The sequence below is a fragment of the Bufo bufo genome, chromosome 5, assembly GCF_905171765.1.
Source record: "Bufo bufo chromosome 5, aBufBuf1.1, whole genome shotgun sequence".
Taxonomy (NCBI): domain Eukaryota; kingdom Metazoa; phylum Chordata; class Amphibia; order Anura; family Bufonidae; genus Bufo; species Bufo bufo.
This window is the reverse complement of record NC_053393.1, coordinates 107207700-107222611: the sequence shown is the minus strand read 5'-3', so window position 1 is coordinate 107222611 and position 14912 is coordinate 107207700. Positions and strand designations below refer to the sequence as shown.

The following is a 14912-nucleotide window of genomic DNA, read 5'->3' as shown; positions in this document are numbered from 1 at the left end:
CCTGGGAAAACCGCAGCAAATTCCATGTAACACTGAAGTCTGCGGCTGTTGGGAGGCTGGTGCGGCTTATGTGACACCCCGGGCTGGCAGTCTGATTTATTGGGGACACTGCTGGATGTTTGTGGAGGAGCAGTCTGTAAAGGGTTAATTGACTTCTCCGCTATTTAGGCTGTTGACACGTCTCCCCCTATGTTTCCCAGGCAGCGGTAAACCCCGCCCAGCAGCCGCCAGTCATGTGACTTTATTGTTGCTCCAGCCGTAACCAGGCAGCGGGGTCACGGGGTGGACTCTATCACTTCCGGGTCACTTTTAATGTATCCGGGTGGCAGCGCTGAATGACAGCCGCACCACATCCGGGTCAGCGGCGCAGAGGACGAGGATGCTGTGGGCTGCCCAGTATGGGGGGCGCTGCGCGGGACGCTGTGTCTGGGGAGGGCACGGACGTGTGTCTTCTCCCTGTCCCTGCGGAGCAGAGCGCCGCCCGGGCGTCAGGTGAGGCTGACCTTGTATCTCTACGCGTCACGTGGTGTGTGCGGCAGGTAGCCTCTGGTGCTGTACTGACCGCAGTATGGAGTGTGCATCAGGACCCCTCATCATCACCTTACCCTAAGGCCTGCCTAATATGGGCGCCTACTGTCGTCTAACAAATTTCAGTGTTTCCCAACCAGTGTGCCTCCAGCTGTTGCAAAACTACAACTCCCAGCATGCCCGCACAGCCCAAGGCTGTCCGAGCATGCTGGGAGTTGTAGTTTTGCAACAGCTGGAGGCACATTGGTTGGGAAACAAACAGACTGATGTGTATGGGGTGGGAGGGTGGACAGCACTAGGACCACCTCTGTATTTTGTGGATCAGTGATTTGCGGACTGCAAAATGGATGCAGTCATGTAAATGAGGCCTGGTGGTGAGGGTTCAGATCCACGGGGCCCGCGCCCCAGCATTGGAGTGTAGTTGTAATAGCAGAGAAATGAATGGGGTCACAGCGGAACTAACTCATTTGACGGGACCCCATAATGGGAACAAATCCAACACTGCTGCATTTCTGGAGATTCTGAGGCTGTGGCTGCACCGCGACCCCATTCATTTCTATCCTAGTGCCGCTACGGTGCGGCGACCGAGGGCACTGTGTACCTGCGCCCTAGAGGGCGACATGCTTCTGCCACTCACAGACGTGAGATATTGGAACACTTTCCGTAATAAATAAATTACCAAGTCTAATACTTTTGACTCATTTGTATGATCTTTATCTACTTTTAGGACTTCTGTAAAAATCTGATGTGATGGAAGCCAAATTTATGCAGAAATTAGATAATTCTGAAGGATGCAGCAATGTATATATGAGATAGATAGAACCTTAAAGGGGACCTCTCCGGACATGCCTGTTTTAGTATCTTCATGCATCCCCCATGTAATAACAATTCTGTTACATCTCTTCTTATGGCTCTGTGTTGTGCTATTCCTCTATTATTTACACAAGAAGTTATGAATAAACTGCTATTGGCCTTCAGTAAGGGTACAGAGGGGTGTAACCAGTTAGGGGGGTTACCTGCTCAGTCTGAAAACGGCAACTGATTGGATAGAGTGAGTCTGTGCAGGTACACCCCCCCCCCCCCCCAACTTGTGACCACCGCTCCGTACCCTTACTGCAGACTGCTAGCAATTTATTCATAACTTCTAGTAGGAATAACAAAGGAATGGCACAACATAGAGACATAAGAAAAGATGCTCCAGAATTATTATTACATGGGGAATGTATATAGCTATTAAAACAGGCATGTCAGGCGAGGTGACAGGTCCTCTTTAATGTAGTATCAGGGGAGGGCAGAAGATGGGGGTACATGAAGGACAACAACATGTATGGGGCAGTCAGGAAAGTTGATCATCAGCCAGAGAAGCATTTGGCTTATTGCTGTCCTATGTGTGTGGTTGGCTTTAGGGCTCTTTCATACGAGCAGATCCCGTGCGGGTAATCCGCTGCGTGAAAGACAGCCAAGCCCCACTCCGGACGGCAGAGACACGGAGCAGTAACATGATTGATAATGCTCTTTGCCTCTCTGTGGTCTTGTTACTACAAAATCACGGTGACAACTTTATCTGATCGTGATTTTATAGTAAATAGATCACAGAGAGGCACGGAGCATTATCAGTCATGTTACTGCTCCGTGTCTCTGCTGTCCGGAGAGAGGGCTTGGCCCTCATTCACGCAGCAGATTACCCGCACAGGATCCGCTCGTGTGAAAGAGCCCTTAAAGTAAAACCTGGGCCGGCAGAATGTCTATTATACACATTTATTTGTATTATTTTGGTTTAGTACTGTTTACTGTGTATTGTGCCGTTCACCTGAATGGCAGAGAACTGCAGTACTCTGAACGGCCACAATGAAAAGTACCACGATCTGAGGATGAACCAGTTCAAACGCTGATCACTGGGGGTGCTGGGAGTCTGACTACTGCTAATATATGATTGATGGCCTATACTAGGGATAACCCCTTTAAATTTCCACTTCCAGCATCACTTCCCTGTCTGTCACGCATGTTGTGGCTTTGACATTCTCTGACACAAACGTTTTATTTCTTTCTCTACAATAGGTTTCTGTACCTGATGTGAAGTTTGTTCGTTTCCTCAGCACGTCCTCCACTCCAGTAAAGCATGAGGAGGACAGACTGGTTTACATTGGAAACCTGGGAACGGCAGTGCCTGGTACGTTCTTGGCTGATATGTCTGCCACATCCTACTTGATGTCCTCCATGCAGGTGGAGCAGCATCGGTGTAAGACTGGGGCTACACTGTGACATCAACCTGCCGCCAAGGGTCCAGGTGTTGGATCCTGGATGATGTGGTGTCACCTTGTAGCCCCAACCTTACACGGAGGTAGCGGGTGCAAGCACCAGTCAACTGGGAAAATATTGAAGAGCTGCTTCTATGTGACCTTTATATGCGGTAAATGACCAGACAGGGTATTGAAATTTCATGTTGAATTTCAAAATCCTAATCCCCTTTTGTCCTAAAAGATAAGCCCTCCTAAATGTGCCTGGCAGTATCTTATGCCCCTCTTATTGCAGATAGAATATGGGATGACATTGATGTCATCACAGGGAGTGTGGAGAATAGGCTCTACTCTGCCCTAGGTGCAGGCGGCCATAGGTGTTGGGGGGCAGATATGGTGTCTGTACTGCTGTAAATATCTGGTATATCGGCATTTTGCCTGCACACTGTAATGGTGTTTCAGCAGTGTTTCGTATTAGATATACAGGAAAGGCATGACTGCCCAATGAGATGTATACTGATGGCCTATCCTCAGGATAGTTCATCAGTATCTGATCAGTGGGGGTCCGACACCCCGACCTCTGCCAATCAGATGTTTTGAGAACGTACCAGCGCTCACAGTAGCACCACGACCTTCTCATAGCTTTCCCCTGGCCAGTAAAGACACGTTCATGTGTCACGTGGCCTAGGAGCAGCTCAGCCCCATTGAAGTGAATGGGGCTGAGCACGATACCAAGCACAGCCACTATACTATGTACGGCGATGTGCTTGGTGAGCTGATCGGTGGGGGTCCCGAGTATCGGACCCCAGCTGATCAGATACTGATGACGTATCCTGAGGATAATTATACTGCCAGAATCTTTGTGTTGCATGATGGGATACAATTCAGGAGACCCTAGAAAAGCAGAGCGAGCAGACATGTTTTCTACACCTAGTCTTTGGCTTTCTCTGGATCGAAGTTCTAGGTTGCTTTTAAAGGGACTTTTGTCTTCAGTGTTAAACCTGCCAGATATATACATATACAGTTAGAATATGTGTGTTACTAATCTGTTCTTTATTATTCATACAGGGGTGAAGTTCTTCTCCTACTCTACCAGCGTGGTCAGCTTAATTATTCTGCCAATGATTTTTGCAAATTCTGGCATCGGAGTAGACAGTCTTCCATTGAAGACCATTGATTGCTTTCTTCAGCATAGTTGGATTCTTCACCTTCATTACTCCAGTTACTTTGCATTTGTTGACCAAGGGCTATGTGGTTCGCCTATATCACAACAAGGAGAGAGACCTTTATACTGCAATCACTTACAATGCATTTCTTAGAGAGAAAAGGACAGCGTTTTCCCCAGAAGATGTTGAAGTACCTGGAGTGAGCAAGATGTTCACCACATTTTATGCAAAGAAGAAATCCATGCTGATAAATCCAATGTTATTTCCCAATTCCAATGATTATCAGCACCTTATGGGCTATGATAAACCCTTCACTTTTAATTTAGAAGACCTAAATCCTCCCTCTAAGGAAAAATAAACCTTGTGTTTGTAAAGGTGTCATTTTCTTAATATTATTATTATATTTTTTTTTTTTAAGATGACGTTTAACGCTTCCTTTCACACTTGAAGTTTTGAGTAAAGTTGAGCACAATTTTCCATCCACAGGATATGTGTGAAAGGATGGTACATACCTCATGGTACGTAAGAGAAGCTGCTCAGAGCGCAGTACGATTAAAGGGGTTCTCTGAGACCCTCAGAGTATAGCCACATGTAGCAGGTTCACTACAGAAAAAACATAGCATATCTGGATGAAATCTGCAGGGGCAAAATCCTCACCAAATCTTGCAGGTTTTACTATAGATTTCTATGCATAATTATGCAAGTTTCCATTGCAAAGGGAGAAATCCGCAGCATAAATTGGCATTTACAATTTGCATCTGGCGTTACGTGCGGATCTCGGTGCAGACATTTTCTGCAGTGTGTGGATAAGATCTGTGAAAATGTTATCCACTTCCCTGCTCCTTGCTCGGTGTGACCATACCGTAACACTGATGGCATATCCTTATAATACGCCAGCATTGTGTGTTCGGCGTGGGACCGATGTAGCCCGGTTCTGCGCAGTCCAGTGGATGGGTGCACATGGTGATTGACAGGCTCTCCTTTATGAATATGCATACTTAGCTGTCAGTCACTGTTTAGCACTACCCACAGGACTTTATAACAGTCTGCCCCCACATTAGATAGCATGCTCAACATGACACTGAGCAAATCTGACTGGTGTCCTCTGAGTGCAGAGAGTAAGTCCGACCAGGACTCCTAGGAGAGACGGTGAGACGCCTGAGGACCCTGCCCACACAGTATGATTGGCAGCTTACTGTGTATACATACTGAAACGGGGAGAGCTGTCCATCACTGTGCGCGCGCGTGGGGTAATCAGGACTCTTACTGTTTCTCCTAAGAGTCCTCTCAGGAGTTATTGGAAAGTTCTGCTCTAAATCTTGTACACATATAAATATATATGCGGTTGATCTCAGGAGGCTTTTCCCTCTAAGATCTGCACTGCGCAAGCCCTGTCAATCAAAAGGCGCAGCAGCTGCAGAGAAAGCAGAGCGTCTAGGTGTAATGGTAACGCCCCCGTTGCTCCTAGAGGCTCATTTGCATATATTAAAACATCATTTTTCTTAACAGGTCAGATAGTTTCATTATCATTTTGTAGAAGAAAAAAAAAAGCATATACCATACAGGATAACTTTATTAATTTTATTATTATTATTGCACAATAGACAAGTCTAGCATGCATAAAACATCACACTCTTGGCCGGGGGGAGGGATATAATAAATACATTCAATGTGTGTGCCCGGAGTTTTCCTGGTACATATGATACTGGTAATGAAAACAGGATGTGAACAGAGCCTTACATTGACAGGAAACTTATTAAGTCTGCCTTGGGCATGGCTTCAGTTCATTCCAGACCAGGGGACCTTTCTTGGCGCTCTCTGCTGTAGTAACTCTTTAGATCAGTATTGATCACTGCATCTGAGATCATGGTTAACTCCAGTCCTGACCAATGCAATAGGGTGTCAGCTGTGTGCGGGCCAAACTTGTGCCTTAAAGGGGTAATCCAGAAATTGATTATGATGACCTAGAAGTCCTCATGATTACATCAGCGGGGTCCAAGTCCCGGCACCCTGCCAATCAAATGTTTCAGGGAGCTACAGCACTCACTGGAGCTCTGGTGAGCACAGCCGGCAGCTTTAGGCCCCTTGCAGACGAGCGTGAGCGGATTAGGTCCGGATACGTTGCGGAATGCGTTCAGTGAAAACTGCGTTATTTTGCAAGCAAGTTCATTCAGTTTTGTCTGCGATCCCGTTTACTTGTTTAGTTTTTATCGCGCTTGTGCAATGCGAGTTAATGCGTTTTGCACGCACGTAATAAAACTGAATGTTTACAAACAACATCTCTTAGCAACCATCAGTGAAAAACGCATCGCTTGCTTGTGGATGCGATGTGATTCTCATGCAGCCCCATTCACTTCTATGGGGTCAGCGTTGCGTGTAAATTGCAGAATATAGAACATGCTGCGATTTTCACGCAACGCAGAAGTGATTTGTGAAAACCAACGCTCATGTACACAAACCCATTGAAATGAATGGTTCCGGATTCCGTGTGGGCGCAATGCGTTCACATCACGCATTGCACACAGTGCCCTACATCCCATAGCAGCAGTGCTTGGTATTGCAGCTCAGCCCCATTTACTTTGTTTACTTCACTTTATTATTTTCCAAAGTATCAATCTCGTATAATGAGCATACGAGCATCAAACAGCAAAAATATCCAAATATCGGTAAAGGATCACACAGGATCCACATTTTCAGTGACAATCAATGTATACAAATGTGAAAAGTAAACAGATAGCACTAGAAAAGTGTAGAGAATATTCTCAAACAAGCGACATTGTACATATTATACATCAATTTAGCATTATATTACCCCACCCCAAAGGACGCTAAAGAATCGAGAGAAGTCATCTCACATATAACATTTATGAAAAATAAGCCAAACCGTTAGGGCCCAGAAAAAGAGAGCAAAAAAGACCCTTAAATAGGAAGTAATCTATATATGATATATAGGTTAGGAAAAGGCAATTGTAAAAGAGAGAACTATAGAAGCGTGCTGCAAAACTATTATTCCCTGAGTTCCTCTGTATTACTGAGTTCTCCCAGTAGCCTTGAAAACTCAGAAGAATGGACAAAATCCACCAGAGTATTCCACCTGCTATAGAATAGATTCTCCATACCCTGCGAAAGTGCTGTAAGTTCTTCCATTCTTATCAAATATCTGAGTTCGGACGCCCATGCACAGAGAGAGGGAGCATCCACCTTTTTCCACCGACGCGGAATAACCATACGTGCTGCTACTAGAAAGAACCGCAACTGATTTTTCTTTAGACTAGCTATCGAGCCTGGGATAAGCGATAGAAAAGCAATCTTAGGAGAGTTGGGAACCGTTTTACCCATGAATTTGTTACATATGAGGAACACCTGGTCCCAAATTTTTTTTATTATTGGACACCCCCACCATATGTGCAACATCGAACCCATTTCCGAATTACATCCACAGCACAGGTTAGAGACATTCGGGAACATCTTGTTTAGAGTCGAGGGGCAATAATACCATCTGGCTAGGATCTTAAAGTTCTTCTCCTTCGCGTGAGCAGCTATAGACAATCCATGAGAGAGTGCACACACCTTAAGAACATCCTCCGATGAAAAGGACAGCTGTAGATCAGACTCCCATTTTTTAAAGAACGGGGCTAAATCAGGACTACTACAGTCCATTAGAAGCCCATACAACTGTGATATGAGCTTGTAATGAACATCAGGCTTCACATAGATGTTATCAAAAGCTGTCAGATCAGGACATGACCTTTGGTCGAATAAGCTATGTATGAAAGATCTTATCTGAACATATGCAAGCCACATGGAGCCATTCCGTCTATCCTCAGGTACAAGGGAGTCATAATTTTGTAGATGTTTTTGTGCCATAGCGTCCCGGACCCTAGGACATTGGGATTTGTGCCAAATCAAAAGATTAAGTGCCCTTTCCCCTATCAGAAAATCAGGGTTGCTCATGATTGGGGTCATAGGACCTTTTTTATGCGAAATCTGAAATTTCGAGGTCCAATAATCCCAACAGGCCAAGGCGTGTCTCACCAGAAATGGCCAACCCTCCTGGGCTGGGCGGTTGGAAACCCATGGTGCCACCGATAAATCTACTGGGGAAAGCTCCCTTTCCATCTTAATCCAAAGTTTCTGGGAGTTTCTATCCGACCAGTTTATGATCCTCATCAGAAATGCTGACGAATGATATACCCTAAGATCTGGCAGGCCCAACCCTCCCTTATCTCTATGTTTAGCCAGAACCACAGAGCCAATCCTAACTCTACCTGAATTCCAGATGAATCGAGTAATGGCCCTCTGAAGAACCACAAAATACCCCCTTGGTACATTTATTGGGACAGTTTGAAAAAGATACAGAAATCTCGGAAGAATGTCCATCTTAACGACTTCAAGCCTTCCAAACCACGAGATGTGCTTCAAAGAAAATTTCTGGAAATCTTCCAGTACCTTCTTCTGTAAGGGTAGGTAATTAAGAGGATAAAGTAAATGGAGCTGCCTAGGTATTTGTAATCCTAAATATGTTAAACTAACGTTCTGCCATTGAAAGGGAAAATTGCTTTGAGTTTGGGAAGCTACATCTGACGGGAGTGAAATATTGAGCATCTCACTTTTAGTGGGATTCATTTTAAAGTTACTCAGAAAGCCGAACCTCTGGAATTCCTGTAGAATAGATTCGACAGCAACGTGAGGATTTGAAATATACATGAGGAGGTCGTCCGCATACAGGGCTAATTTATGATGCGCGTTCCCCAATTGTATGCCTTTAATATTCGGGTTAGCTCGTAAGGCATTAGCTAAATGTTCCATGACTATCACATACAACAAGGGAGAGAGCGGACACCCTTGCCGAGTCCCATTTTTTATGTTAAAAGAGGAGGCCAATATGCCATTTGTTCTCACTCTGGCAGTGGGATTCGTATATAAAGCACCAATTTTCCCTATTACCGTGGGGCCTAAACCAATTTGTTTCAGCGCCGCAATCATAAATCCCCAATTAACTCTGTCAAACGCTTTTTCTGCGTCGACCGAGAAGAGACAGAGGGGATCCCCCCTACTTTTAGCTCTAGAGATGAGGTTAATCGTGCGTATAGTATTATCCCTGGCTTCTCTACCAGGTACAAACCCTACTTGATCGCCGTGTATAACACTAGGGAGTATTCTATTAAGACGATTCGCTATGAGTTTGGAATATATTTAAATGTCACAATTAATCAGGGGTATAGGACGATAATTAGTGCAAACTTTTGGGTCTTTATTAGGTTTCGGAATTACGACTATATGGGCCTCCAGGGACTGTTTAGGAAAGGGACAAGAAGGAGAAATGCTATTGAATACTTTTAAGAGAAAAGGTAATAACAGCTCCTTAAAATCCTTGAAAAAGGGTGCAGTAAACCCATCAGGACCCGGGCTTTCCCCCCCTTTTAGTGATTTCAAAACTTCTCCTATCTTGTGTTCTGTAAAATCTTCTTCAATTTCTGTTCCCTTTTCTATGGGTATCGTGGGAAGAGCCATATCTTCCATATATACATTTATCCGGTCAACAAACGCCTCTCCATGCATATCCGCAAATTGTCCCCGGATGTTATATAAACCCTCGTAGTATACTTTAAAGGTTTCCGCAATTTGTCTCGGATGATGTACTAGAGCACCATTAGCATCCAATATATTCGGAATAAAGCTAGCTTGTTGTCGAGGGTGTATATAACGCGCTAGCGCCTTCCCGGGTTTATTGGAATGCGCAAAAAGGTAGCTGCGAAACCGTTCAGTGTTCCTAAAAACAGAGTCTGAGAGTAACTTTTTAAGTTGATCTCTAGCTGACGTGAGTTCAGAAAGAACGTGTGGGTCCAGTGATTGCTTATGTGACTGCTCATGATCAGCTATCTGCAGTAAAAGTTGCTGAATTTTTGCTCCATTCTCTCTTTTGAGTCTGGCACCATGGCTTACCAAAACACCTCGCAACACACATTTCAATGCTTCCCACTGTAGGGGGAAGGCTGTGTCATCTAGTGAGTGATTCTCAAAAAATTGTCTGGTCGAAGACTCCAGATCAGCTCTACAGACACTATCCCTCAAAAGGGTCTCATTCAACCTCCATGTCCATTCTTTGGCTACCAGGCCTGGCAGTTCTAGAGACAAAAATATTGGTGCATGATCTGACCAAAGTGGGGTGCCTATGTGTGAGCAAGGGGAAAAGGACAAAGCATGGTGGGAGATCAGGAATCTATCTAACCTGCTGTAAGACTGGTGCGCCGGGGAAAAGTAAGTGAAATCTTTGTCTTTAGGATGAAGTATCCTCCAGACATCTACCAATTGTCTGGCATGTAGCAGATGCCTGGATCTATTGATTGTGGACCAGGGAACCGAAGTTCTACCCGAGGAGGAGTCCAATATTGGCTCCATGATCATGTTGAAATCACCACCCAGGAGCACCAATCCCCCAGCAAAGGTGTCTAACTTAGTAAGAATACCTGATAGAGCTCTGCTTTGTCTGGTATTTGGCAGGTATATATTCACAATGGTGTACACTCTCTCATGGATCCGCAGCTTCAGGAACAGGAACCGACCCAGATGATCCAATTGCGACTCTAAAAAGGTATAAGGCAGTGATTTATGAAGAGCAATTGAAACTCCCTTAGATTTAGAATCCAGATTAGTATTATGAGCCCAGAAAGTATAATGTTTTGACAGAATTTTTGGTACATGCTCTCTTTTGAAATGTGTTTCCTGTAACAGCAGAATTTGCACCCTCTCCCTGTGCATGCCGTATAAAACCCCTGAGCGCTTCTCTGGGGTGTTGATACCTCTAACGTTTAGGGAGGCCAATTTCACTTTACGCGGACCCGCCATTTTGAGAAACTCAAATTATGCTCTGAACTATGCTTAAGAACGCTGTAGTGGGGGAATAGTCAAGGGTTCGCACAAACCACCCCAAGAGTACCCTGCGTCTTGAGGAGGTCTGGCAATCACCGACTATCAAGACAGGGGGTAGAGGTAAAGGGGAGGGAAGGAAAGAAAAGAGAAAGAAAGGGGTAAGTTGCAATATATCAAGTAACTGTCCCAAGTAGAGGGACCGACTCGTCCTATACCTGATAGAACGAGGGTTACAATAGGAGACGGACTTCCAGTGACGGAGCAAGGAAGCCGCCACAAGGCTGAGAAGCCCTAAGAGCCATGACTAATAGGTGAACATGAAAACATTCACATACAACTTTCATTACATAGCTAAGCATTGCCTTAACACTTAACTGCAGATAGAATAAATCCTGTAAACCTAAGGAGAAATATAGGATAGTTAGCCATAGACATGGAAATAACACAGTTGGAGAGAAGAAAGCATAAATGCAGGTTCAATCCCCCCAAATAAACACTTGTCTCCAAAGTTGTCCCTGGAACAGCATGAGATACGATCACTTATAAACTCAGCCTCGGATTCACGGTCACGCTGGCTGCTGAGGATTCATCCTCCCTGAGGTTGCTCTTCTACTATACCCGCTCGTGGACCGAGATGGTAGAACTGGAATGACCTGCCAGTCAGGTAGATAGATTGGTGGCAGGTTCAATGCAGACAGGAACATGTCAAGGTCGTCAGGATCTCACAGTTCCAAACGGTGACCATTCCTACGGACCACCAGTTGAAATGGGAACCCCCAGGACTATGGAATATCCTTTGACCTCAAGAGGTCTAGCAAGGGTTTAAGTGCCCTCCTTCGGGCTAAGGCTACTTTCACACCTGCGTTCAGGTGTCCGCTCGTGAGCTCCGTTTGAAGGTGCTCACAAGCGGCCCTGAACGCAGCCGTCCGGCCCTAATGCATTCTCAGTGGAGGCGGGTCCACTGAGAATGCATCCGTCTGCCAGCGTTCAGCCTCCGCTCCGCTCAGTGAGCGGACACCTGAACGCTGCTTGCAGCATTCGGGTGTCCGCCTGGCCGTGCGGAGGCGAGCGGATCCGTCCAGACTTACAATGTAAGTCAATGGGGACGGATCCGTTTGAAGATGACACAATATGGCTCAATCTTCAAACGGATCCGCCCCCGTTGACTTTCAATGTAAAGTCTGGACAGATCTGCTAAGGCAACTTTCACACTTAGAAATTTTTCTAAGTTATAATGCAGACGGATCCGTTCTGAACGGATGCAAACGTCTGCATTATAGGAGCGGATCCGTCTGATGAAACATCAGACGGACCCGCTCCGAACGCTAGTGTGAAAGTAGCCTAAGGTGTTCCTGGATAAGTCCTGGAGTATCGTCAGAGTGGCCCGGTCGAAGTCAATTGTAGAAAAGTTGCGCGCTTTTTTCATTATAGCCTCCTTTACCGAATAATAGTGGAGACGGCAGATCACATCTCTGGGCCTAGAGAGGTCTGAGCTGATGGGGGCTAAAGCTCTGTGCGCTCTGTCCATTTCCAACCGGTCTGAGACAGGTTCCCCTAGGATGGTGCTAAAGAGTCCTTGTAATGTAGATATCAAGTCCTCCGTCTTGGTGGCCTCAGGAAGTCCTCTGATCCTGATGTTATTCCGTCTATTACAGTTTTCGATATCATCATGTAGACGGTAGAGGTGACCAATGTAACGGTCTCTAACTTCCCCTTGATTCATAAGCTCATTTACCTGCGCAGCTGTGTGATCATGCAGGGACGCCACTTCCTCCAACTTCTCTTCAATAGCTTTCACATTAGATTTAATCGTGGAGAACTCTTGCTTGTATGAGTTTTCCAGTCGCTCCACATATTTTTCCATTTCAAGCTTAGTGGGAAGGAGTTTAATATATTCCCTTATGTCCCAGCTTTCACCTGAGTTCCCACCTTCTGCCATTTCTACTGTATCAGGGGTCTGTGCTGTAGCGTGGCAGTGCTGAGGAGATGATGCCGCATCCCAAGATGGCGACTGCCTCGTGGCGCCTCCACTCAGAAGATCCTGCTTGGACCGGAGCGAGTCAGGTGAGCGATTTGCCGCGATGCGACTCTGGGTCTGATATGGGGACCACTGAGAGCTCGGTGGTACCTCTGCTTCCGAGGAGTTGCTCCGGTGCACCGGCGCCACGTTCGGGTTGCGGCCTGTTTTGTCACCAGCCGGCTCCGCTGCAAAATACTTTAGCAACCCGCTCTTTTCTCCGGGGGATCTTGCTGAGGGATCACCCGCTAGTGACCCTTTGCGTGTGCGCACCATAAGAGCTGTTTCAGGTGCATTAGGAGGCAAGTATCTCTCGGCTTCTCAGACCTGCGGCGGGAGCTCCACACTTGTGCGTCCTCACACCGCCATAGTCAGGCCACGCCCCCCAGCCCCATTTACTTTAATGGGGCTGAGCTGCGACTAGGCCACGTGACCGATGAACATGATATCACATGGCCTAGGAAGAGGCCTGTGCACTCACAGAGCACTGGCATCTAACAGCTGATCGACGGGGGTCCTGGGTGTTGGACCCCCACCTATGTGACGTTGATGACCTGCCCAGAGAATAGGTCATCAATATAAATTCCTGGGAAACCCCTTTAAAAGTATGGGCTGGTGCAGGAACTATCTGCTCCCCATAGCATACTATTATGGCATACTACAGAAAGGAATTAAATGGGTTATCCAAGACCCATATGCCTGATCCCCTCACACAGATTATATTTACCTTGCTCCCTGGCACCCACGTCGCTTCTGATGCTGACACGGCCACCGCTGTATCACCCCCGGTTGCGCCGATTAAAACATCCATCGAAGAAGGGGGGGGGGATGGGTAGGGGCTTGAGCAATAGCAGGCTGCGGCGGGAACAAGCCTCCCTAGCATCGTGGGTAACGTTAGGGAGGCTTATTCCTATGGCGGCCTGCTATTGGCTGCCCCCCCTCCCCCCGATGCTGGATGTTTTCATCTGCGCAACGGGGAGATGCAGCAGCGGCCGTGCAGGAAGATAATCCCCCTGAAAATACTATTACCACACAGATAGTTCACCTTCAATAATTATTGGCATACTCTGCCAGAGTGCGCTATTTTGTAACAGTGCACCCAATAGTAATAATGTCCCTCATTTTACCCCCAAAAGTAACAACTCCCTCTACAATGTGTGGCAGAAGACAAAATGAGCCCTTATAATGTGTGGCAGTGCAAAAATACCTCCTTATGTGTGCCAGTACAAAAAATGCTCCCGTGTGCCAGTACAAAAAAAAGTGCCCCCTGTAGAACAAATGTCCCCATAGTGGCCACCTTAGAATGTGTGCCAGTACAAAAATCCTCTTTTATAAAGTACAAAAAAATACCCCCTTATGCACCAGTACAAAAAGCTCCCTTATAACATGTATCAGTACAAAAAAGCACCCCCTTTTACTGCCCCCAATAGAATGAATATCCTCATAGTGGCCCCCTTATAATGTGTGCCAGTACAAATATGCTCCCTTTTACAGCTACACTGTCCCCATAGTGCTTTCTCCAGTTACAAATTTTGATTCCCACCCCATTGTGCCCCAACAGCATGCTGCCAAATAAAAATAAAGAATAAGCAAAGCAGTGCAAGACGTAGACTTCCTCTAGTCTGTGCCCTGAGCTCTATGCAGCCCGGCTCAGGCAGCGCGATAATGATGACACCGGCCTCTGATAGGCTACAGGAAATAGGGCTATTAGAGGAAACAGTGGGCCATGGAGACCTCCGCTGTCCCGTCACGGTATCCACTGTATTGCTGTCCTGAGTGTAGCGATGCAGTTGAATATGTAGAGATGAGCGTTTCCACAATGGAAGCGCTCATTGGACATGGCCCTTCAGCTGCCCCACTCTTGCCCCTACCTTTTGCTACCAGAGGCAATTGTCTCGCCTCACCTCATTGGCGGTGCACCCCTGATATCCATATGAAGGCTTGGGGCATCAGTTGTACATTTTAGTGGCACCATTTAATGTTCTATCTAATGGATTGCAAAATTGTAAAAAAAAAAAAACTTGTGGAGTAAATTAAAATACAATGCTTTTTTTTGTAGGGCGAGCTTTAGCTTTTCTTGGTATTATTTTG

At 46.1% G+C, this 14912-nt stretch overlaps 1 pseudogene; it reads left to right on the top strand.

The window, feature by feature from the left end:
- Positions 1-339: 339 nt before the first annotated feature.
- LOC121001356 lies at positions 340-4309 on the top strand (annotated as a pseudogene).
- Positions 4310-14912: the final 10603 nt, after the last annotated feature.